We start from the raw sequence: 25,270 nt of genomic DNA, 5'->3' as shown, positions 1-25,270 counted from the left end.
TGATTTATTGTGATTGATAATTTTGATATTTTACGTGATGTATTTATTTTGATATTTTATGTAATATATTCAAAATTATAAAATATTTTAATATGTAATACATAGCTTTAGTTTCAAATCATGATTCAAAAATGTTTTTGCTTTTCTAAATTTTACATCAAACTGGATTAAAATAAATAAATTAAACTAAGAGTCTGTTTGGCATTGTTGTTGGGATGCGAGAAGCACTTGTTTTGAGCAATAAACACTTTAGTTGAAAAATTAAGTGTTTGACAAATCAACAAAAAAAATTTTAAATGAAAGCAAAAACAATTTTTCTACTGTTGAGAAGAAGCTAAAATTCTGCTTTTTAAAAAAAGCAGAAGCAGAAACAATTTTTTTTCAAGACTAAAATATCCTTTTCATATATACATATTTACCAATATAGTTCATATTAATTAATTAGCATATTTCACGAGTTTGGTTAAATATTTCATTTAAGAATTTTACTTTTTATTTTTATATAATAAATTTTATAATTTTATTTTATGTTATATATTATTTTATGTATTATTTTGCAGAATTAGAAAAAAAGGTAACAACAATATAAGAGTAGAAAAAAGAAAAAAAACAATTATAGATTTTAGCCTCCCAAAAAAGTATAATATGATTGAAAATTTAAACACGTACATTTTAATTTAATAAAAATAAAAATTTAATTATTTTTTTATAATACATATATAAAATAATTTTAATATTAGTGTACATTAATAGTGGCCCTTTTTTGTAATTTTACTATCGAAAACACTTTTTAAAATCGATCAGTCAAATGTAATTTGCTTATAAAAAATATTTTTCAAATGAATTAGCCAAACACAAATTATTTATTTTTTATCAAATTTTTTTTTTTAAAAAGTCATTTTAGAAAAATGCTTCTAAAAATAAGTTATTTTTAGTAATAATGTCAAGCAGGCTTCAAGAGGAGTATAAAATTTGGAATACATATTAAAGTAATTTTACTTAACAAAAGGATAAAGAGTACTATGCACCAATTCGCTTAAAGAGAATCAGAAGAATTAATTCTCACACTAAATTTTGCCGTACTATTCTAAAAACAGTTGTGTAAGCACTAATTTTCTAAAGATATTTTATGAAGACCATGCGTTAGGATTTTAAAAGAACCTATTTTTACTGCTTCGATTTTAAAAAAAGTTAATTTGAGTTGCAATCGTTGTAATAAAGAATTAGATTTTATTTTTTTTAGTAATGGTACAACAATTAAATAGATACACAAAAAAAATTACGTGAATAAACTTATTTATCAAAAGCAAAGAACCGCGTCTTACCTCATAGGATTTCTCTCTCAAATTATCACTAAATTTGAGTTTCTATTTAAAGTTATAACTTCATAATTAAGAAATTAACCACTATAGCATGTTTCTCCTTTTATAATTCTTTCTAATTGTACGTCATTTCTTTTATGACTTTACCCGGTCAAGAAATTTCTTTACAATTTAAACAACTCCTATACAAATCATTAGTAATGTAAAAGTTATAACTACAACAACAACAACAACCCAGTGAAATCCCACTAGGTGGGGTCTGGGGAGGGTAAATAGTACGCAGACCTTGCCACTACCTCGTGGAGGTAGAGAGGCTGTTTCCAAGAGACCCTCAGCTCAAGAGCATCAAATCTAAGTGACAGGAGAGATATATGCAAACATAACAGCCAATACAAAAGATAGCGTATAATCAACAAATGAGACAATAACAAGAAAGATAAAGGGAGTGAAACGCAGTAAACACCATAAGGCTAGGACTGCTCCAAACGCTAACAACCCAAACCCTCGCAATGGAAGACAACCCGTTAACCCTACTAACCTTCGACCTTAATACGCGACCTCCACTCCTTCCTATCTAGAGTCATGTCCTCGGTGATGTGAAGCATAGCCAAGTCTTGTCTAATCACCTCTTCCCAATACTTCTTGGGCCTACCTCTACCCCTCCGCGTACCCTCTACCACTATTACCTCGCACCTCCTCACTGGGGCGTCTGCACTCCGTCTCTTCACATGTCCAAACCATCTCAGTCTCGCTTCCCTCAGCTTGTCCACCACAGAGGCCACTCCCACCTTCTCCCGGATAACCTCATTCCTAATCTTGTCGCTCCTAGTGTGCCCACACATCCATCTCAACATCCTCATCTCCGCAACATGCATTTTATGAACATGTGCGTTCTTAACTGGCCAACACTCCGCTCCATACAACAAGGCTGGTCTAACTACCACTCTGTAGAACTTACCTTTAAGTTTCGGTGGAATTTTCTTATCACACAATACTCCAGAGGCAAGCCTCCATTTCATCCAAGCAGCCCCAACGCGATGTGTGACATCATCGTCGATGTCGCCACTCCCTTAGATTACAGCCCCAAGATACTTAAAACTTTCCTTCTTAGGAATGACTTGTGCGGCAAGTCTCACTTCCACATCTGTCTCATCCAACACATCGCTAAATTTGCACCCCAAATATTCTGTTTTGGTCCTACTCAACCTGAACCCTTTGGACTCCAGCGTTTGTCTCCACACCTCCAACCGCGCATTAACTCTGTCCCGCGTCTCACCAATCAGTACTATGTCATCCGCAAATAACATACACCACGGGACCGTCTCCTGAATGGACCGCGTCAACTCGTCCATCACCAAAGCAAATAGGAAAGGGCTTAGGACAGATCCCTGGTGCAGCCCCCATCTCAACTGGGAAATGTTCTGAGTCTCCTTCAACTGTTCTAACCCGAGTCTTGGCTCCACCGTACATGTCCTTTATCGCCCTAATATAAATCATCGGGACTCCTTTAGACTCCAAGCACCTCCAGAGGACATTCCTCGGTACTTTGTCATAGGCCTTTTCAAGGTCAATGAACACCATATGAAGGTCTCTCTTCCTTTCTCTATATTTTTCTACCAGTCTACGCATAAGATGAATGGCTTCGGTAGTCGAACGTCCCAGCATGAATCCAAACTGGTTCTCGGAGATGGACACCCCTTTTCTCACTCTCATCTCCACCACTCTCTCCCAAATCTTCATAGTATGGCTCAACAATTTGATACCCCTGTAATTGTTACAGTTTTGGATATCACCCTTGTTTTTATACAACGGAACCATTGTACTCCACCTCCATTCATCAGGCATTTTCGCTGTCTTAAAAATAACATTAAACAGCCCAGTTAACCACTCTATGCCTGCCTTGTCCATGTTCTTCCAAAATTCTACCGGAATCTCATCGGGTCCGGTCGCTCTTCCCCTGCTCATCCTACTAATAGCCCGTATAACCTCCTCGGACCTAACGCACCTATAGTATCCAAAATCCCGAAGTCTTTTAGAGTGTGCCAAATCACCCAACACAATGTCCGCTTCCCCTTTTTCATTTAAAAGTTTGTGAAAGTAGCTTCGCCATCTTTGCTTGATAGAGGTCTCTTCCACCAGTATTTTGCCTTCCTCATCTTTGATACACTTCACTTGGTCTAAGTCGCGCGCCTTCCTCTCTCTTGCTTTTGCGAGCCTATACAACTTCTTATCCCCACCTTTGTCCCCCAACTCGACATACAAGCGTTCGAAAGCTACCGTCTTCGCCTTCGAAACAGCTAACTTAGCTTCTGTCTTTGTCGTCTTATAGACTTTCTTAAGCGTCCGCTTCTCTTCCTCGTCTACGCACTCCGCCAATTTTGTGTATGCAGCCTTCTTCGCTTCCACTTTACCTTGGACTTCCCCATTCCACCACCAATCTCATTTATGTCCTCCAAATTTACCCCTAGACACCCCTAGCATCTTAGAAGCAACTTCCCTAATGCAACTAGCTGCTTTATTCCACATGTTGTCCGCATCCCCGCTACCACTCCATGCCCCCATCCCCAACAACTCCTCACCCATCTCCCGAGAAAGGGCAGGGGTCAACCCACCCCATTTAATCCTCGGTCGGTCAGATATCATCTTCTTCCTCCTATACCTCTTAATCTTCAGGTCCAACACCAAAAGCTTGTGTTGGGTAGTGAGGTTTTCACTTGGGATAACCTTGCAGTCCTTAAATAGACCTCTATCACCCCTCCTAAGGAGTAAGTAATCTATCTGGGTCTTAGCTACCGGGCTACGAAAGGTAACCAAGTGGTTCTCCTTCTTCGGAAAGCATGAGTTAGCAATCACCAACTCAAAAGCCTTAGCAAAGTCTAGAAGCGAAGTTCCACCTCCATTTCTCTCCCCAAAACCAAAGCCTCCATGAACATCATCAAATCCACTAGCAGTTGCCCCGATGTGGCCATTAAAATCTCCACCAATGACAATCTTCTCGGTATTCGGTATACCTCTAACTACCTCATCCAAATCCTCATAAAAGCGCTTTTTGGCCTCCTCGTCCAAGCCCACTTGGGGAGCATAAGCACTAATAACACTCAAAGTACATCCTCCAATGACCAGCTTAATCGTCATCAGCCTATCATTGATCCTCCTAACCTCCACCACTTGCTCCCTCAAATCCCCGTCTACTAAAATACCCACTCCATTTCTATCCCTAGACCCTTCTGAATACCACAACTTAAACCCATCAACCTCCCGAGCCTTGGCGCCTACCCATCTAGTCTCTTGGACACAGGCTATATTAATCTTTCTCTTCTTGAGAATTTTCACTAGCTCTATGGACTTCCCCGTCAACGAACCTATGTTCCAAGATCCTACCCTCACGTTATGAGAACCCGTAACCTACTTACCACTATTATCCCTCAACCTCGGCCTCAACCGAGGACATGACTCACTACCACCATCAGATACCAAATCCACTAGAACGTTACTGCAATCACAGCAAGATCTACACAGGCAAACACTACAAACTGCAGCAGTAATAAACTCTAAGGAACAATATAACAGCAGCTACACTATAGTGTCCAGAACAGTGTGTATTCCAAAGAGCACAATAACACCCACTCTATTAAAAACTGAAGCACAGGTCAGAACTTTATTAACAAACTGGGAATACTGTTCCGGGATAAGGAGTCTGCAAGACAGAGCCCAGCAGTAACTAGATTCAGCGAAAAAAGAGAGAGAAAAATGATAGATAGAACCTGGTCAGTGATGATGGAGGGTTTCGGTGATCTATGGGTAATTTTCGGCCAGATCTGGTTGATCTCCGGCGGCAAGCAGTAGCACTGCCGTCTCTCTTCTGAGCTGGTCGCCGGAGAAGATAGATGAGTTCGCCGGAGAAGCTAAAAAATGCTCTTACCTTCGCCGGAGTTTGTTGTTCGCCGCTCGCTGGTCCGAGCCGCTGGAGCTGCTACTCGTCGTTATCGTCCTCACTGAAGCTTAGGAGGAGAGAGAGAAAGAGGCTCGCCGATCGGAGCTGTTCCTCGCGTTGCTTCTGGTCGGCGCAGCCTTCGATTTCGGCCGAGAATACCAGAGAAAGAGAGAGAGAGAGAGGACTTTCTCAAGTAAAAAGGAACGAAAGGAGTGGAGTGGCTTCACCGTAAAAGTTATAACTAAATTCAAATAATTGAACTTGACAAATGATAATACGATTTGTTATGAATAATTCTGGAATGGAATGATTTTTTTTTTATCATTGCTTGTTGGTTCTCTCCTAGCATCCGTTTTGCCCTAAGTTTTATTTGGAAATATTTGGGGAAAAATTGGGAAAAATTTGACCGTTGGCGTTTGGCCACATAACTTGGCAATTTTATTTTTGTTACCAAGAATCCCAAGTTCCCAAATACTAGAAAAAACTAGTTTTTGGGAACTTGGAAAATATTTGAGAACTACAAAAAAATCAAAATTATCCCAAAACTTGTATATTTTATAAAAAATACCCATAATTTATTACTTCCTATTAATAGATATCTATAGGAATAGACATGCAAGTGAAAATAGTAGTTGCTTGTGCCGTATTACATAATTTTTTGCGTGAAAATCAAAGCAGTAATGAAATATTCAATGAACATGAACGTGATGATATGGTTACTGACGAAGATGACAAACAATCGACTCAGAGTAACAATATTATGTCGTCTTCTCAGTCATCTGCTCTAGAAATGAAAGCTTGTCGGGAAGAGATTGTTCGTAGAATGTTGGAAGATTATATAAAGGAATAGTTTGTTACTACCTCCTCCGGATCAGAGGTTGTTATAACTATAACTGAATCAATGACAAATTTGAATATGCATTAATGTATTGCTCTTGCTTATATTGTTATTTTGTTATTGTTGATTGTTATCAATTATGTTATAATGTTATTTTTAACGGAACATATTCAATATAAATATATAATACAAACTTATGAATATTTTTAATAGTTTTTAGAATTTATGGGTATAAATTATATTTTTTGAAATAGTCAAATATTTTTGGGGAAACTTGGCCCATATATTATTTGGCAAAAATACTTGGAAACTTGAGTCAAACACTAGCTTAAATTGAAGGAACTTTGTGATAAGACATTGCTCTTATTCTCTTTCTTTGTAGTTGAATTCTTCTCTCTTTAGCAACACCAATTTGATGTTTAATATAGAAGTAGAATAGTCGTTTCTTGTTTTCCCAATTTAAAATGAATCAAATCAAAAATTCTAATTCAAGTTTAACTTGATTCTTTCATGCATGCGTTGTCAGACCATCTCCAATCCACCTCTATTTTACTCTCTATTCTCTATATTTAGAGAGTAAAATAGAGAATGAGCTCTCCAAGCCCCCTCCATATTACTCTCTATCCTCTATTTATAGAGAGGTGAATAGTAGTTCTCCAAATTTGGAGAACTACTATTCACCTCTCTATTTCACTTTTTTATTATTTTAATATTATTTCTATGGTATCATTACTTAAGTCTTTATTATTTGTAATTAATTTTCTAATAGAATATAACATCTAAAATCATATTATTGACAAGTTACTATTTTATCCGAATTAATAATTTTCTATTTTATTTGTTAAAAAATCGTCACTTTAAATATGTAATTTCAAATTATTTTAATATTATATTATATGAGACTATTAATTAAGTCTTTAATAGTTGAATTATTTTCTAAGTAATATAACATCTAAAAAAACATACTATTGATAAGTATACTATTTTCATCCCGAATTAACAATTTTTTAAATTTTTTTCTTAAAATTTGTCACTTTAAATATTTAATTTAAAATTATAATTATTTTTCACTATTAAGAATACACAAAATCTACATGATAGTTCAAACAATCTACTTTTATGTTATAGTGATAAATTATTAAACTACACTTTTTAATGAGCATGAAAATACTTTTTATAATAGTTCAAAATGAAATAGGGGAAGTAAATTAGTACACGAAATAATTGGATACAAGATGAAATTGTTAATTTAAACAATTTTTAGCTACACATAAAAAAATACGGACAAGAAATTACTCATATTGAACTCCGTAATGCATTAATAAAGCATTATGGGAGCAACGTACTAGTCTTGAAAGTCGAGTATTTATGTAAAATTTACGATAATGCATTATTTATTATGTAATTGTATTTCATCAATGATTTCACTTTTATTTGAATTGTTTGTTAGTATGTATTATACATAATATTTGTTGTAATTTATTTTATTTAGAAATTTAGAATAAAATATAATTTTATCTTTAATGAAAATTTTGAAAAGAATAAAATTTATATTACACGAACATTATATAGATTATAGGGTAATTATTTGCAAAAAAGAAGAATAATTTCTATTATGAAATTAGAAAATAAAAATGAAATAGAAATAATAATATAATATTGAGGAGAGAGAAAAATATTTTTTTTAGAGAGAAATAGAGAATTGGTTGTAGTTGGTTGTCTGAAAAAATAGAGAACTCTATATTTGGAGGATAAAGTAGAGGATATGGTTGGAGATGCCTCAACTGTTTTGCTTCTATTTCAAAACTAATTCAATGTATTTAAATATGACAACGTTACCATGTTCTTTCTTGTTTTTTGTTTTATTTTGGTAGTGGTAATTCTAATTCCTCAAGAAATATTTTGAATCTGCTTTGCCTCGATCAACATTCTTCTTTCACTCTACTGTGATGGACTTAGTTCTTTCACTTCTCACAAGTGTTCTCTTGATAACATATCCTATAGTAAGTATGTTAAGGAACTAGTTCTTAAGTAATTCTTTGTCATAATCACTACAAATTCTTATTTGGGACATGTTTGATATCTGGTTCTTGCATATGTTTGTCACGGTTTGCTAATAATTTCATATTCATCAAAACTTCATATTATTGTCCTAGCACATTGCTCTCTACCCCATAATTTTTCCTATCTTGTAACTCTCTAGTTCATGACACTTAGCTCAACAATTTTACTCTTTTTGATGATGACAAATTTATAACTTAATACTTAATATTGTTATGAAATATGAGCAATATAAACAAGAAATTAAGATAAGAGATATGGAGAATAGAACGTAGATATTATCTTATTTAAAAGTTTTCAAGTATTGTAGTTGTCTTTATCATATATATGAGAATGATCACCAATATATAGTTTTCAAGTTTCTTCTCAATTACATGAATTGAAGGCTTTATTTAATTGGTACATGAATTACCAAGAGCTGGTACAGGTATACGATAACATTCATTGTATGGACATTCACCAAATGTATTGGATTCAAACAATGTGATTGCAAAACACATGTGACCCTCCCATTGACGTAACTATAAAAATTATATAATTGCAAGTGATCCACATGGCAGGTGAACGAGTCCATATTCACTTTTTTATGTTTCAAAACTTTAGGGGATACAATCACAATCTTAGTTGGCACAAAGGTTATTTTATTTTGAGAGAAAGCAATACAAAAAAAATCTTAAAGAATTTTTATTTCTTCAATATATAGTCACGTGAAATCTCAAATATTTTTGTATCACATTTGAACCGAAATGGTCAACCGTCATGCGAACTGATCTTTATTTCAGTGAATTTCTAGTTTACTTTTGCATGTGATTCCATCGTCATGATCATGTTTCTATACAACAAATAAGAGGAAAAGGCGGGTAAATATTTATAACCTGCTTTGATTGTAGTAATATGAAGGTATTAAATCTTCTCATAATTTATAGTTTCAATATAATATTTTTTTCTTTTCAACTCCTCTGAAACTTAAAAGTTTCTTTTTGAGACTTACCACAACTTCAATATCTTTTTTTTTTTATCAAAAGGATATTTAATATGTATAATAATTAGCATACAGAAGGTCCATTGCAAGCATCGGGTATTGTATATTCCTGGGCCAAAGTATGCCCAGTTACAACATAATTACTTCCTAAGATGTCATTCCAAACTACACTATTTGCATACATAGGAGGAACTATAAAATAATGGGCGTCCCAAACTATCCACGCTTCAGGCCTTCCTTGCTTATCAGATTTGCGACCCTATTTTGCTCCCTGTAAACATGGATTGGCGGAGCTGCATTCAGTTTTTCCATCAGCGACCCGCATTCATAAATTAGTTTTTTATAGAGAGCAGTCTCCTCATGAAACATAGTAACTACTTCCTGGGAGTCAAGATTGATTTCAAGAGGGACAAGGTTGTTGGAGCTAGCCATGGCTAGACCTTGTCTGAGGGCATTAAGCTCGACTAGAAAAGGGGTTGTATTTGCCTCTTTACTAATGAGGCCAATGATCCAGTCTCCTTTATGGTTTCTGATAACACCCCATAGGCATCCATCACCAGGGTTGTCTTTGACAGCACCATCAGTGTTTAACTTGAAGCTTCCATGACCTGGGGGAACCCATTTCACTTGGATGATTTGTTTCCTAGCTTTGGTGGGGGTTGGGTTACTAACAATGTAAAGGTATTCAGTTGCTTGATTGATTACATTCATGTGGCTAATGCAATCTTTCTTCTTGTTGAAGAGGTTGTGGTTTCTTTGAAGCCAAATAGCCTAGACCGAAGGGAAAAATGTTGTCCTATTGAAAGTGTTGGTTGTAACTCTTCCCTTTAATATGCTTTCAATTTTGCAATCACCCCTCATGAGAACGGAAGTCATTGGTGAATTTCTGGGTGGAGGTGTTATTGGAACTGATGGAGTTCCAGAATGTCACGACATTGGTACAACTAAAGAATATGTGATCAATATCCTCAGTATGAGCCAAATGAAGGTTTTGATCTTATTCAAACAAGGCATGGCTCAGATCCATCCAAAAACCTTAGGACTACCATTAGCGATGGAGTGGTGGCTGGTGGCATTAGTATTCTCCCTAATTAGGGAGTATGCACGACTAGTTGTGAATTCCCCATTGTTAGTTAGGCCCCAAACAATATTGTCCTCGTTAGGGTTCCCAGGAAGGATATGGATGGCATTGATGTTGGATTTTTTTATCCTTTGGGATAGTGAAGGAAATGTTATCGAATTTCCAGTTCCATTAAGATTGACGTCACAGACTCTAAGGGAATCCTCCCCCTCCTGGAGAGGGCCATGGAGGATGTCCTTAATGGGCCCTTGGTTGGGAATCCATTTGTGGTGGAAGAAGTTAACCCTATTCCCCTTGTGTACCACCCATCTATGACCTCCAAGGCTGTCCTTCCATCCTTCCATGATGCATTTCCAAGTTCTAGAGAGAGGCTTATTCCTCCAATTCACTATGTGTTTAGAGTATTTACTCATGAGGATTCTCCCCCAAAAGCTGCCAGGGTTAGTGTGGAGTATCCAGACAAGGTTGGAAGTGAGGGCTCTATTCCTAAGGTCAATATTATGCAGGCCCAACCCTCTATGAGACTCCTTCAATAGTAACACAATAACTCTCAAGAGCTTACAATTAACTTTGTGTACTATAAAATATTCCATGACACCATCTGTATTGTGAAAATCTCATTCAAGGAAAAATTATATTATTATTATTGTCATGGTGAAAATTATTATAGGCAAGACATGTTTCTTGCTTTACTTTTATCGTACTATAGGTACATAACCAATTACATATGTTAGTAGTCTGGTGTTTGAGGAAAATAATATGTGATAGAAGGGTTAGGCTATGATCTAAGGTGAGTGAAGTTGGCAGCTGAAGGTGATATGGTGGTTCAGGACTCAAATTCAATATTCAAGATGTATGTTTCTTTGGTTATTTACATGATATTATGTGTGGGGTTGGATCGATGAATGATGCTTACCAGTACGTATTATTTATACTGATACTACTCTTGATATGTCACTTGACATGGTCTGATTGCAGGATTCAACAATGTTTCATAGGTTAAGACGATGGTAATCTTCGATATCTTGTACTCCTCTTTCTTTATGGTGAGAGTTGTGTCATATTTTCTTTTACACATTGTATCTTATTAGTAGCTATTTAGACTAATTTCAAGGGAAGGTGTTTCAATTAATTGTAAAAAGAATGATCCTTAATCTTGTGTTTCATGACTATTTTTATTATTAAAGCACTTTCTTATGTCTAATTTATTTCTGCATTTCCCATTTTTAAAGTTGAGTGGTAAGGCTTCTCCTATCTAGGTGTTAGAGTAGGTGTCCACACGGCCGATGGGTTTGGTTCGTGACACGAAGGGGAAGATTTAGTTTGGTCCAAGTGACTTAATAACCTCCCTAACACAATCAGATCTCACTTTGAGCACACCGCTCACATTATTGATGTGTCTTCACCTTGTTTCTCCCATTTATAACTTCAATCATTCATTCAAACACTCATTTTTCTACACATTGAGCATGTGCACAAGATGAGCTAGCATCAATTCATTATTTTTCTTATTTAATACATAGAATCAGTAAGCATTTTTTTGAAGCATATGGTGCTACAAACATTTAAGCCCATTCCTCTTTCATTCATTGATACACACTCCAAACTTAGGCTTTTGTTAGTGTCGTTTTTGGTGAGGTAGTGCAGTTCATTTGCATTCACGGAGTTCTGAACAAATTCTAAGGAAATATTGCATTTTAGCATCGATTTCAGGTTCTACGAGACAACCAATCGACCATAGGAAATTCTATGGCCACGGGAAGGCAGTCGTAGGCAATGGGTTGAAATTTTGAAATGTCAAGTTCCAGATGATGGTCTACGATTCAACAAGATGAGTCGTAGAAGTTCTTATGGACTATAGGAAGTGCTCGTAGAAGTGATTCAAAGATTGTTATTTTGAGACCTCAGGTCATATGGATGGTTTGCACGATACATAGAAGTTTATACGGGTTGTGGAAAGTATCTGTAAGAATGGTTCAGACTTGGTGAAATATTTCAGAAAGGGGTTCCTATTTTAGGGTCTACGACCCGTAGAAAATACTATGGACCATAGAAGGATCTCATACAAATTATTCAGAATTTTGGGTTCCAGTAGTTGGTTCTACGGACAATTAGGACGGATAGTAGAAATTCCTACCAATCCGTAGGGTCTTCAGATAGTTTTTAATGAAGAGTGTTTTTGGTCTTTTCCTACCTATTTAAGTCCTAAACTATGTCGTTTTTACCCTATAACTATCCCATAAATGAATTTACTCTTCAAATTTAGCCCATTCCCTTTCATTCACTAAAACAAAAACTCGAAATCCCCCAAAGTCTTATTCTCCACTTCTCTCTCAAGAACTCTCAAGGTAAAGTTGGGGTTTCATTAATCTTCAAAATTTCTTCCTGCATTGCTAGGACTTTGATTATCCGAGGTATGTGGGAACTTCATGACCAATGAATTTCTTTCATCGATTAGGTTCCCAAGGACACTCAATTTTCCAATTGATTTTCACCCATTTTTTAGGGTTTTATGTCAAATCTTCATGGTTCAATTTATTGTGATTTCATGGATTATATTCAATGTTATTATGCATGATTTGACTCAATTACATGATTTCTAATTGATTTTGTATGAACCCATGCGTACTCCTATTTTATGAATATGAATTACGATTAGGCCTATTCTATGAATATGAATCTATGGTTATGAGTAAACTAACTTTTAAAAAACAAAATAACTAAGTATGAATCAGTATAAAACCTACCTTGAATCTTAGTGAAGTAATATAAGAAGAAGATTAAAAATGGGGTGTGCTTCATGATTCTTTCAAGAGAAATAGAAAGAAGAGTGGCGCAAGAGTGAGAAAATGGGGAAAATAATAGGGGGGGGGGGGGGATTTTAAAATAAGTGTATGGATCGGGTTGATCCGGAAATGTCACCTAAATTTTACCTGAATCCACGTTAGACGCAGTGCGAGGCCCATCAAGAGGCTAAGAGGTGCATGCCACAGACCCAATTGTGCGGGTGTTTTTATTTTTCACCTTTATGAAGTTTGGAGACAATCGTGCATAGGGCTCAATGCATGGAAATGGGGTCCATATTACACGGTCCAAGGCGATATTTGTGTTGATTTTTTTCCAATACAAATTAGGGTTACAATTCGTAGATATTTGAATTCAAACAAGTAATTTACTATAAACTCATTCTGATGTGAGGCCAAAAATATATATTTTTTATCATTATTTGTCTCATATTTATTATTTATATTTGTCCTTTTTTTAGCATGAATTTTATGAAATGTGCTTAATAGTGTATTTTATTTATAGGAGTAAATTGGTGTAAAGTTGAAGAAGTTTGGAGCTAAAACGAATTAAAGATGGAAGGTTGAAGAAAGAAATCAAGCAGACAACTTAATGGAAAGATTGTAACATAATATTAATACTCCCTCCGTCCACTATTGTTTGTCAGGATAAGATCACGCACAATCCTTAAGAAAAAATTAATATAAGGTGCAATTTGACTAATATAATTCTACTATCAATCATTATGAAAATTGGTCTTCATTAATGAACTATTAAATGTATACAAAATATCATAATTGATATGTATAAAGAATACCAAAAGTCTCCCCAGATAACTTTTCAATTGAACTAAAACTTTCTACACTATCCAATTAATTTTTTTACCGCTTTCTTCGTGAATGAATTTTTTCAACTTTCAAATTTAGAATATGAAAACTTAAAATTTCCCACCAAAATTAACATTATAAAAGAATACATGGTATTTGAAAATATGAATATCTGATAAAGTTATGAAATTTCATTATCTCAAATAGTTTTAAATACGTCCGTTGAACCTGATAATGATAATGGTGTTAGACAACAATTGCGTGATCTCAATATTGCTATAGATTCGGTTCATAATTTGAATGACATTTCAACGGATGTAATTGTTGAAACATTTTCAACGAATCTTATTGGATTTAAACACTGAGCCAAATATAAAAAATGATACAACGACACTGGAAGAAGAAATACGAGCACTCATGAAGGATCAAATATTAGTACTGTCAATGAGCTTATTAAATTATTACATTAATTTTTTACTTTAAATTTTCACTATTGTATACTTGTCATGTCTCTATTTTCTTTTTAAATGGCGACAGATGAAGACATTGGTGATGGGAATGAAAATGAAACAATATATCGAGCACCAAGTCAATCAAAAAATTTGAATAATCTTGAGCGTCGAGTGGTATATGAAATGCTACTAAAAAAAGTGATGATGGAAAATTGAAAAAAGGAGCACTGAAAATAGTGTCTTCACATTTTTTAGTTTCATGGAGAACAATACAACACATTTGAAAACAATCTGAATGTGGGTTACGTTCCGATGTAGCTCATAGAATGACTAAACATTATGGTCGTAAGAGAATTGAGTTGGATCATACTTGTTTTCGTGAGGTTCCTTTTCAAAGACGAACGACTATTTGATCTCTAGCTTGTGCATTGAATATGAAAAAGTCCACTTTGCATAGCCTTTTAAAGTATGGAGGTATACAAAAACATTCGAATGCAATCAAACCACATTCAACAGAAGAAAATAAAGTATCTCGATTGAGATTTTGTCTATCGATGATTGATCCTGCTAGCATACCACATGATCCATTTTTCATAGATATGCACAACATTGTTCATATTGATAAGAAGTGGTTATTTATGACTAAAAAGTCCGAGTCTTACTATATGCTTCAAGAAGAAAATGACCATTATGTAGTTGCAAGAGCAAAAAATATATTGGAAAGATCATGTTTTTAGCTGCCATAACTCGACCGAGGTTTGATGCAGAAGAAAATGAATTATTCTCCAAAAAAAAAGGTATATTTCCTTTTGTCACAAAAGAGCTAGCTAAGAGAACGAGCGTCAATAGAGCTACAGGCACGCTAGAGACGAAGCCAATAACTTCGGTAGCTAGAGATATTATAAGGTCATATTTAATTGAAAAAAGTTGTTACTTCCATTAAGAAAAAATGGCCAAGAGATGACTCATGTCAATCAATTTTTATTCAACAAGATAATGCAAAAGCACATATCAATTATGATGATGAAGAATTTCGTCGAGCAGCTACAAATGATGGATTCAATATTTGCTTGGTGTGCCAACCACCAAATTCTCCAGATCTAAATATTCTAGAACTTGGATTCTTTAGTGCTATTCAGTCCTTACAACATAAGGAGGCACCAAAATCTATTGATGAACTTATCAATGCCGTTGTGAAGGCTTACGAAGAGTTTACAGTGATGTCGAATCGTATTTTTCTAACATTCCAATCATGCATGATAGAAATTTTGCAAACAAGAGGTTATCACAAGTATAAAATTCCGCATATGAAGAAATTTACGTTAGAAAAAGAGGATCAACTTTCTACTCAATTGAAATGTAGTTCTGAATTGGTATATTAAGTACTCGATCATTTAGGAAGAAATTAGTTCCTAAGTTTTTGGATAATGATGATAAATTGTTAATTAGATCTTTATAATTAAGGAGTGAATTCATGTTTTTTAATGAGAATGTTGATTGAATATTAGTGATTGACGAATATGAAAAGAAAAATGTAGTTTGCGAATTGAGACGTAATACAAAGAATGACAATATTCTGATTTTCGTCGCATTCATTTTAAGCGATAATGACAAACACAAAAATAATGACAATATTCTGATTTTCGTCGCATTAATTGAATATCTAATGAAAATACCTACATGTAAAGTGAAAATGATTTTAGCATACACTAAGAAAGCAACTTCATAAATTTATAAAGCCAACATATCTTGAAGTATCTATTTCTTGAGTCAATTAGTAATGAAGAGTAACTAATCTTAATAAAATTTGGGAAACAATATTTCTAACATTGTCTAGAATGTTTGTTGGAGTTCTTCATTTTCAAATGCTTCTTCTCCTTCATATGGAAGCTTGTTCAAGTCCAATCCATCATCAACAACATTTAAGTTGAAGTCATCACCAACTCCTTCTTTTGAGTGTTCACCTATTTTCATTTGATCTTCAACTATCTTCACGGGATCTTCAACTTTAATGGAATCGTTAATTTTAATATCTGCTGAAATTTTAACTTGAGTCATGGTGTCCATGTTTATAAAAATAGTACTTAATCTAAGGACTCTTCAAAAACTGTACGTAATTTATAGAGTATTTACTTAAGCTAACTAAGGGCATTACTTATAGTTTTCTTGTAAATGTAAAATGGTTTGTACTTTTTGAAAACTGTGAAAACAACTTTTTTCAGATTAAAGTGGTCTTGTAACTTTAAAATGACTAGTACTTTTTGAAACCAGTAGTTATGTAATTATTAAGGCAGACAATAGTCGACGGAGGGAGTATTTATATATATATATATATATTCAAAGTAATGCGGCAAAGAAAGGAAATTAAGAAAATTACCTGCAACCTGCCACGTGTCACAATATGAAATAAGGAGTTGCGCACAAATTCTTGAAGGCAGCGGACAGAGCACGGTTCTAACGAAATTCAATTCCATTTGGGGTTTGGTTTTTCAATTTGTTTTGGAATTAATTATTTTATTTAGGGTTTCTACCTCTATAAATAGTCTATGAAAATAATTATTAAGGAGAGATTAATCATAGGGCATCGAGTATAAAGTTGTCAATACTTTTTAGGGTTGTTTCTTCTTCTTCTTCTCTTAGACTTTAGTAGCTAAAGGCCCTTGTTCTGGGGATGTGACCATGGGTAATTGTTGAACATTGATTGTTTTGAATTAATATTGGTTATCACTTAAATTACTTTTGTATTCTTGTTTTAGTATTTCATGCCTGATCACCATAGAGATAAATATATTATATACTCTTAAACTCGGGAGACGCTAAGGTAGATAGACCAAAGGATACAAAAAGCTTGATCTTCCATTAAATTGAGTTGATTTATGTTAGGAGTGACTCCCGGACGAACACCTAGCTTGGTTATAAAACATGATGAAATATAAATGCTCGCCAATTATGACTGCCTATCCCCGCTCAACAATGTAGATAGATAGCTAATTAGAGTAGGCGATTAGAGGTCGAGAGACCATGATTATAAAATCAACCCTGTAAATCAGTAATTTGATAACGGTAGTTAATTCATGCATGAGATATGATACATGAAACTCTATGCATGCTGCAACCCTGGAATTTTTCAACCATTGTAAGTAATCTTATTATTTAATTCCTGCATTCTTTTCTTTATAAATAAAAAAATCAAACACTTTTGGCGCTCTTAAGAAAATAATTAGACTAGTATAATTTAGTAAATAGTTAATTGACAAGTCCTTTGGTTCGATAATATGGTTCTTTTAAGAGCCACTATATGACTTGTGCGACCACGTACACTTGCGTGTACAATTGGGAGCAACAATTTTTTGACGCTGCTGCTCGAGACTTAGAAATTAACTATTCTTCTAGGTTATACTTTATTTATTTATTTTGATACATATTTTTCCTACTAATTAAGTCTTTCTTAGGATGAACGAGAATGAGGATTATTCATGCGCGGTAAAACCTTGTCCTTATTGCAAAGAAACTGTCATGCCCCGAGCCTACACCCTGGGCGGGACTGGCACTCAAGAACTATTACTGGCCCCAAGCGAACCCTTGGCCTGACTTACTTACTCAACGGAAGACATAAACGCATTAATACAAGGATTCAATGCATCTCTACTCAACTGTTTAATAAAATAACTTAGAACGTTTAAAGGTCAAACATTCAACTTGGACAAAGTGGCAACTCAAGTCTTAACATAAGAAATAACAATGTAAAAACAACTGAACTACTAATTGTCTATGAAGCCTATAAAACACGGAGAGATGTCGGGACAACACCCCCGATCATCCTAACAACTAAAATATTAAAGCAAATGATAAAAAGGTCCTCCGAAAAGCAAGGAGGCTCATCAACTAACTCTGAGTGCTCAACTGGATCAACGAGACGCTGGATGTTGATCCTGATTACCTGTGTCTACATCATAAAATGATGCAGGCCAAATGGCATCAGTACAGTGAATGTACGAGTATGCGAGGGGAATGTTAAACAAGACATAAGCTTGAAAAGAATCTGAAATAAACACTTACCTTGGCTTTACTCAACTCATGAATAACTCAACTCATATGCAAAGTAAAATAACAATAATGGTGCAATTATACAAGGCATTTAAAACAATAGTAGTGACTCAATTTGTTAAAGAAAGGCAATAACAACTCAGTTTACATGTAAAGTAATATAATACTTTGGGAGTTTCTCTAAACGACAACCATCACTATGAGCCTAAGTGATGATAAATCGTCTTGCCAACGCTGCCAGAACTATCCTATACTTTGCTGTCATATAGAATGCTTTAACTAAGTGGATCCACTAGTCTATGCTAAAAAGCACTAAGGAATCATCTAAAAAGTATGATCCTTTCTACCCATGATGGCTACATGGTTTATGGAAACTTGAGTTATTATGAACTCGCGTCCCCATATCAGTGCTCAATACTATTCCCAAAATATACTCAGCTCATATGTTTTTAAAACAAAACTCTTTCTTTGGTTTGAGATAATTACTCAAAACTTAGCTTAAAAGCCCTCTTGGAAATCGGTGTTTCCTTTTTTTCTCATATGTGAAAAATATTTTAACTCTTGGGAATACTTAGTTCCCGTATAATCTTTGAAGAAATGAACTTTCCTCTTACTCTTTACTCAACTCAAAGCTTAATTCTTAAAACAAAGTTAAAACGTTCTCAAAAGACTTTTGAAATGACTCAAGAATTCTTTAGACTTGGATCTTAACTTTCCTTGAATTTGAATTTATGGATTCAAGGATTGTGATTTGTGATAGGAAGGATCCATTGATGTTTATGAGTGTTTTTAGATAGTTAAACATGAGAAATATCAAGAAATCACTATCTGGAAACTAGTCCGCAACGCAGAGATGTATTTAAATATTTCGTTGCGAAATAAATTTTGAGGCAGAACGGTTCGTGATCGCTCCACGATGTGAGGAAGAATTTTTCCATCCTAAGGACGCGGACCTGGTACCTAGATTTGCTCGACTTTTTCCGTCTTCATTTTTCAGCCCCAATTCACCTTAACTCGTTTTCCCCCCAAATTTTCTTTAGATTCAGATACACAGTAGATATACCTAAGAACCTAATTCAAAAAAACTCTATAATTCAACGCAATAATCTCAAAAACTCATCAATCTCAATCCAAATTCAAGAACGAAGGTAAATTCAAGAACACATATAAAGAACATCAAAATTTCAACCTCTTTAGGACGAATTCACGCTTAAATAATCATGTTTGACATGTGGGTGAACGAACCCAACGTTATGAAAGTCTCATAAACCTCGTAGGATCAAATCCTTGACGAAATCCGCAATCAATTTCTTACGAAGACGACGAATCCTTGCTTCTTCTCCTCTTTTCTCCTCTTCTTTTCTCTTCTCTCAAAACCCTAACTCTTTTTCAAAAGCATAAACTGACCAAGTTCAGTTTAGACCCCAACTAATTACCAAAAAATGAAATTAAAATAATAGGGTATGGAAAAGACCAAACTACCCTTCCAGAATCCAGATTAGACTTCCTTATTTGAACAACCCAACTTCAAATGGGCATATCTCATTCATACGAACTTAGAATCGTGCAAACTTGGCTGCGTTGGAAAGATAATTCCAAGATCTTTCCTACGGTATCTGGAAGAACACTTAACTCATCTTGATCTAGGAGTTATGATCGTTTTAAGTTGACCCAAAAACTTAACTTACCTTAACTTAACAAATTTCCAAAATTTTCATTCTTTCCTAAAATGACTCTTTCCAATTCTAACTCTTTCTAGTTCTTTCAAATAGCGAGATGTTACAATATTTCCCCCTTGGGAACATTCGTCCTCGAGTGAGATTACTCTTAGTAGGCTAAGGGTGTAACATCTGAGATTCAGCTCAACCACCCAACAAGAAAATCAAACACAGTAAGCATATCAATTTAAAGAGTATTAAGAAGAGAACTAGTACCTTGATCTGGAACTTCTCCGGGCTCAAAGAGATGTGGATATATCTTCTTCATATATTCCTCAGCTTCCCAAATAGCTTCCTCAACAAACTGGTTTCTCCAAAGAACTTTGACTGATGCTACTTCCTTGGTCCTCAACTTGCAAACTTGGCGATCTAGAATCTGAACATGAATCTTCTCATAAGATAAGCTATCCTTGATACCAATATCTTCGGTTAGTAAGATAAGTGAAAGATCTCCCATACACTTCTTCAACATGGAAATATGAAATACCGGATGAACTTCTGTTAACTCTTGTGATAGCTCTAACTCATACGCTACATTGCCAATCCTCTTGGATATTCTGTAAGGACCAATATATCAGGGACTAAGCTTTCCCTTCTTATCAAATATCATGACACCCTTCATGGGTGAAACCTTCAAGTATACCTAATCATCTACTTCAAACTCTAACTCTCTTCTCCTAACATCAGTGTAGGATTTCTGACGACTCTGCGCTGTTTTCAACCTCTTTTGAATAACTTTCACCTTATCCATAGCTTGACGAACTAAGTCTGGTCCTATCAACCCAGCTTCAGCAAATTCAAACCATCCAATATGATATATGCATCTTCTCCTATAAAGAGCTTCATAAGGATCTATCTGGATGCTAGAGTGGTAACTATTGTTGTAAGAGAACTCAATGAGAGGTAGGTGATCATCCCAATTCCCCTTGAAATCAATCAAACAAGCCCTCAACATATCTTCTAAAGTCTGAATAGTGTGCTTTGCTTGACCATCTGTCTGAGGATGAAACTCAGTACTCAAGTTCACCTTTGAACCCAAGCCTTTCCGGAATGACTTCCAAAACTGTGCAGTAAATTGTGCAGCTCTGTCTGAAATAATGGAGACCAGAACTCCATGAAGTCTAACTACTTCTTGAAGATACAACTTGACATAGTCCTCTGCTATATGGGTAGTCTTTACCGGCAAAAAGTGGTTTGATTTTGTCATTCTATTAATAATCACCCAAATAGAATCATTTTGCCTGCGAGACCGTGGCAACCCAATAATGAAGTCCATATTGATCATCTCCCACTTCCATTCTAGAATCTCTATATTCTGAATCATACCACCAGGCCTTTGATGCTCTAATTCAGACACTTAGCAACAAATTCTGCAATGCCCTTCTTCATACTACTCCACTAATAAACCTCTCTCAAGTCACGATACGTCTTTGTGGAACCTGGATGAATGAAATATCTGGAGCTATGATCTTCCTTCACTATCCTCTCTTGGAGTTCATCCACACTTGGTACGCACAATCTACCTTGATACCTCAATACTTCATCTCCTCCTTGTTCAAAAGCCAATACTTTTTGCTTATGAACATTTGCCTTAAATGCAAGCAAAATAGGATCTTGGTCCTGCTTCTCTTTTACTTCTGACGCTAATGATGATTCAGCCCAATTTATCACCAGTACTTCTCTTTCTGTGGAATCCATTAGTTGAACTCCTAATCATGCAAGTCTGTGCACATCTTTTGCTAGCTCCTTCTTAGCTGCCTCAAAATGGGCGGTACTACCTATAGATAACCTACTCAAGGCATCATCAACAATATTAGCCTTACCTGGGTGGTAAATAATACTCATGTCATAATCCTTGTGTAATTCTAACCACCGCCTTTATCTGAGAATAATCTCTTTCTGAGTAAACAAATACTGAAGACTCTTGTGATCGGTGAACACATCCACATGAAAACCATAAAGATAATGAAGCCATATTTTAAAAGCAAATACTACGGCAGCCAATTCTAGTTCATGGGTTGGGTAGTTCTTCTCATGAACTTTCAATTGTCTGGAGGCATAAGCTATAACCTTGCCATTCTGCATCAACACACAACCCAAACCAACTCTGGATACATCACAATAAACAACAAAGCCTTGCATGCCATCTGGTAGGGTCAATATTGGGGCAGTAGTCAACCTCTTTTTCAATTCCTGAAAGCTTTTCTCACAAGCTTTAGACCATTGAAATTTCATTATTTTCTGAGTTAACTTGGTCAAAGGCGATGAAATAGATGAGAACCCCTCTACGAACCTTCTATAATAGCCAGCTAAACCCAAGAAACTTCTAATATCAGTTGGAGATGTGGGTCTAGGCCAATTTTGCACTGCCTCTATTTTTTGGGTATCAACTTTAATTCCCTCTCCAGACATAATGTGGCCTAAGAATGCCACAGACTTAAGCCAAAATTCACACTTAGAGAACATGGCATACAACTCTCTATCTTTTAGAGTTTGGAGAACTATTCTGAGATGACTAGAATGATCTTCTTCATTCCTTGAATAAATTAGTATGTCATCAATGAATACGATAACAAACATATCTAAATAAGGTTTGAATACTCTATTCATAAGGTCCATGAATGTTGCAGGCGCATTGGTCAAACCAAAAGATATAACTAGGAACTCATAATGACCATAACGGGTCCTGAATGCTGTCTTTGGAATATCACATTCCCTTACCCTCTATTGATGGTAGCATGATCTGAGGTCTATCTTAGAGAAACAGGTAGCACCCTGAAGCTGATAGAAAAGATCATCAATTCTTGGAAGAGGATACTTATTATTGATGGTAACCTTGTTCAACTGGTGGTAATCTATACACATCCTAAGGGAACTATCTTTCTTCCTCACAAACAAGACCGGAGCGCCCCAAGGTGAGACAGTTGGTCAGATAGTCAATGAGATCTTTCAACTGCTTTTTTAGCTCTTTTAACTCTGCTGGAGCCATTCTATATGGCGGAATAGATATAGGTTGAGTATCTGGAAGAATGTCTATACCGAAGTATGAGGTATCTCAACACTAGAGTCATTAACTCAGACTAAGTGATAGACACACCCCTTGGAAACTAACTTTCTCGCCTTAAGGTATGAAATAAAATGACCCTTAGGAACTGCTGAACTGCTACTCCACTCTATAAGTGGATCATTAGGAATTTGGAACCTAACAACTTGAGTTCTACAATCAATAGAGGCATAACAGGCATGAAGCCAGTCCATACCAAGAATGACATCGAATTCTATTATGTCTAACTCAACTAAATTAGTCATGGTGTTCTTGTGAGTGATGGAGAAGACACAATCACGATATACTCGCTTGACTAGAATATACTCCCCAATAGGTGTGGAAACACAAAAGTGTTCACAAAGTTTCTCAAGAAGAACATCAAAATTATTTGCAACATAAGGAGTAACAAAAGATGAACTTGCTCCTAGGTCTAGCAACGCATAAACATCAAGAGTAAAGACTTTGATCATACAAGTGACAACATCTGGATATTTCTCTTGCTCTTGACGACTAGTGATCGCATAAAGGTAGTTTGCTTCTCCGCCAGTACCGAAAGTAGATCCTCTAGGTGCAGCCCTGTCTGGTGGAGCAACTAATGAAGATTGGGCTCTATTGCCTTGATTTCCATTACCTTGCCGGTTCTTAGGGCACTCTTTCATGAAGTGACCCTCTTGTCCACACTTGAAACAACCTGTGGAGCCATTGCAACACTGTCCTGGGTGAGTCCTTCCACACTTAGCACACGTAGGAGCCCAGTTACCTCCTTATGCCACACTATCATGAGACTGTGTAGGTATAGCTCTGAAGTTCTGTGAATTCTGACCATTGTACTCATTTTTGTTTCTGGGTGCAGGTGCACTAGCAAATGATGGAGCAAGTACTTTTTGCTATTGTTAGAAAGAAGCCCGGTTCACATTATTCCTCTACTGCCCAGACTCATTCCTTGTCTTCGCTTTCTTGTTTCTAAATTCCTCCATATCCCTCTACTTGTCTTTCTCAACCTGCTGCACATAGACCATCAACCTTGATATATCCATGTCCCCAATTAGCATGTCTACCTTGCCCTCTTTACTTGACAGACGGGACAACCCAACAACAAAAAGATTTATCTTGCTTCTCATATCCGCAACCATATCCGGAGCATATCGGGAAAGTTGGGTGAACTTCAAGTTGTACTCATGAATACTTAGTGAATCCTGCTTAAGGGTGAGAAATTATCGTACCTTGGCCTCTCTCAGTTCTCGGGGAAAGAAACGTCCCAAGAAGGCCTCCTCAAAACAAGCCCAACTCACAGGTGGTGTTCCCTCAGCTCTACCCTTCTTCCACTGGTCAAACCAAATCCTAGCAACATTCTTCAGTTCATATGTAGCTAGTTCTACTCGCTCAGCATTGACAACATGTATAACTTCAAATACCTTTTGCAGCTCCTCAATAAAGTTCTCTGGATCCTCAGTAGTGCTTGAACCAGTGAAACTTGGAGGATTCATCCTTAAGAACTCTCGGATCCTCAAAGTATCAGCCACTTCCTGTCTTGCTCTTGTTTGTTTCCCAACCTGGTTAGTCACAACTTAGTTCAACATTCGAATCGCTTCCCTGAACCCAATATTTGTGACCTCTCCTTGGGGTTGTACTTCAGGTGCATTAGGTACCCCTTTCTCCTCAACGTTCCTCCTAGAAGGATGACCTCAGACAGCTCTTCGTGAAGGCATGATTAACTGAAAAACACGTGCAATCATGAATTAGAAAGAGACTTTATAGAGATGAACTCTATCGCATGAAATGGGTATGAAAGAAGTGAGATAATTTCCTAAGTGTTGCAGCCTCCAAATTATAGATGTGGCGCGCTTCATACCTATAAATAGGACTCTACAGACACGGCTTCATAAACTCCCTAGGACTCTTGAACTCTGTGCATTGATACCAAGGTATTCACTCCCCGAGCCTACACCCTAGGTGGGACTGACACTCGAGAACCATTACTGGCCCCAAGTTAACCTTTGGCCTGACTTACTTACTCAGCGGAAGACTTAAAAGCATTAATACAAGGATTCAATGCATCTCTATTCAAATGCTTAATAAAATAACTTAGAACGTTTAAATGTCAAACATTCAACTTGGCCAAAGTGGCAACTCAAGTCTTAACATAAGAAATAACAATGAAAAGATAATCGAACTACT

At 35.8% G+C, this 25,270-nt stretch overlaps 1 protein-coding gene and 1 pseudogene across 4 annotated transcripts in view; both read right to left on the bottom strand.

Annotated features, from left to right (window-relative positions):
* The window catches only part of LOC125830655 (peptidyl-prolyl cis-trans isomerase FKBP15-1-like), a 1,183,135-nt gene that overhangs the window by 392,667 nt on the left and 765,198 nt on the right, over positions 1–25,270 (bottom strand). The gene's annotated exons all lie outside the window — the stretch shown is intronic.
* On the bottom strand, positions 1,856–5,828 carry LOC125830671 (uncharacterized; annotated as a pseudogene).

The sequence above is a fragment of the Solanum verrucosum genome, unplaced genomic scaffold (genome assembly GCF_900185275.1).
Source record: "Solanum verrucosum unplaced genomic scaffold, falcon-dt-bn FXZP01000297.1, whole genome shotgun sequence".
NCBI classification, from domain to species: domain Eukaryota; kingdom Viridiplantae; phylum Streptophyta; class Magnoliopsida; order Solanales; family Solanaceae; genus Solanum; species Solanum verrucosum.
This window is presented reverse-complemented; position numbering and strand designations above follow the sequence as displayed.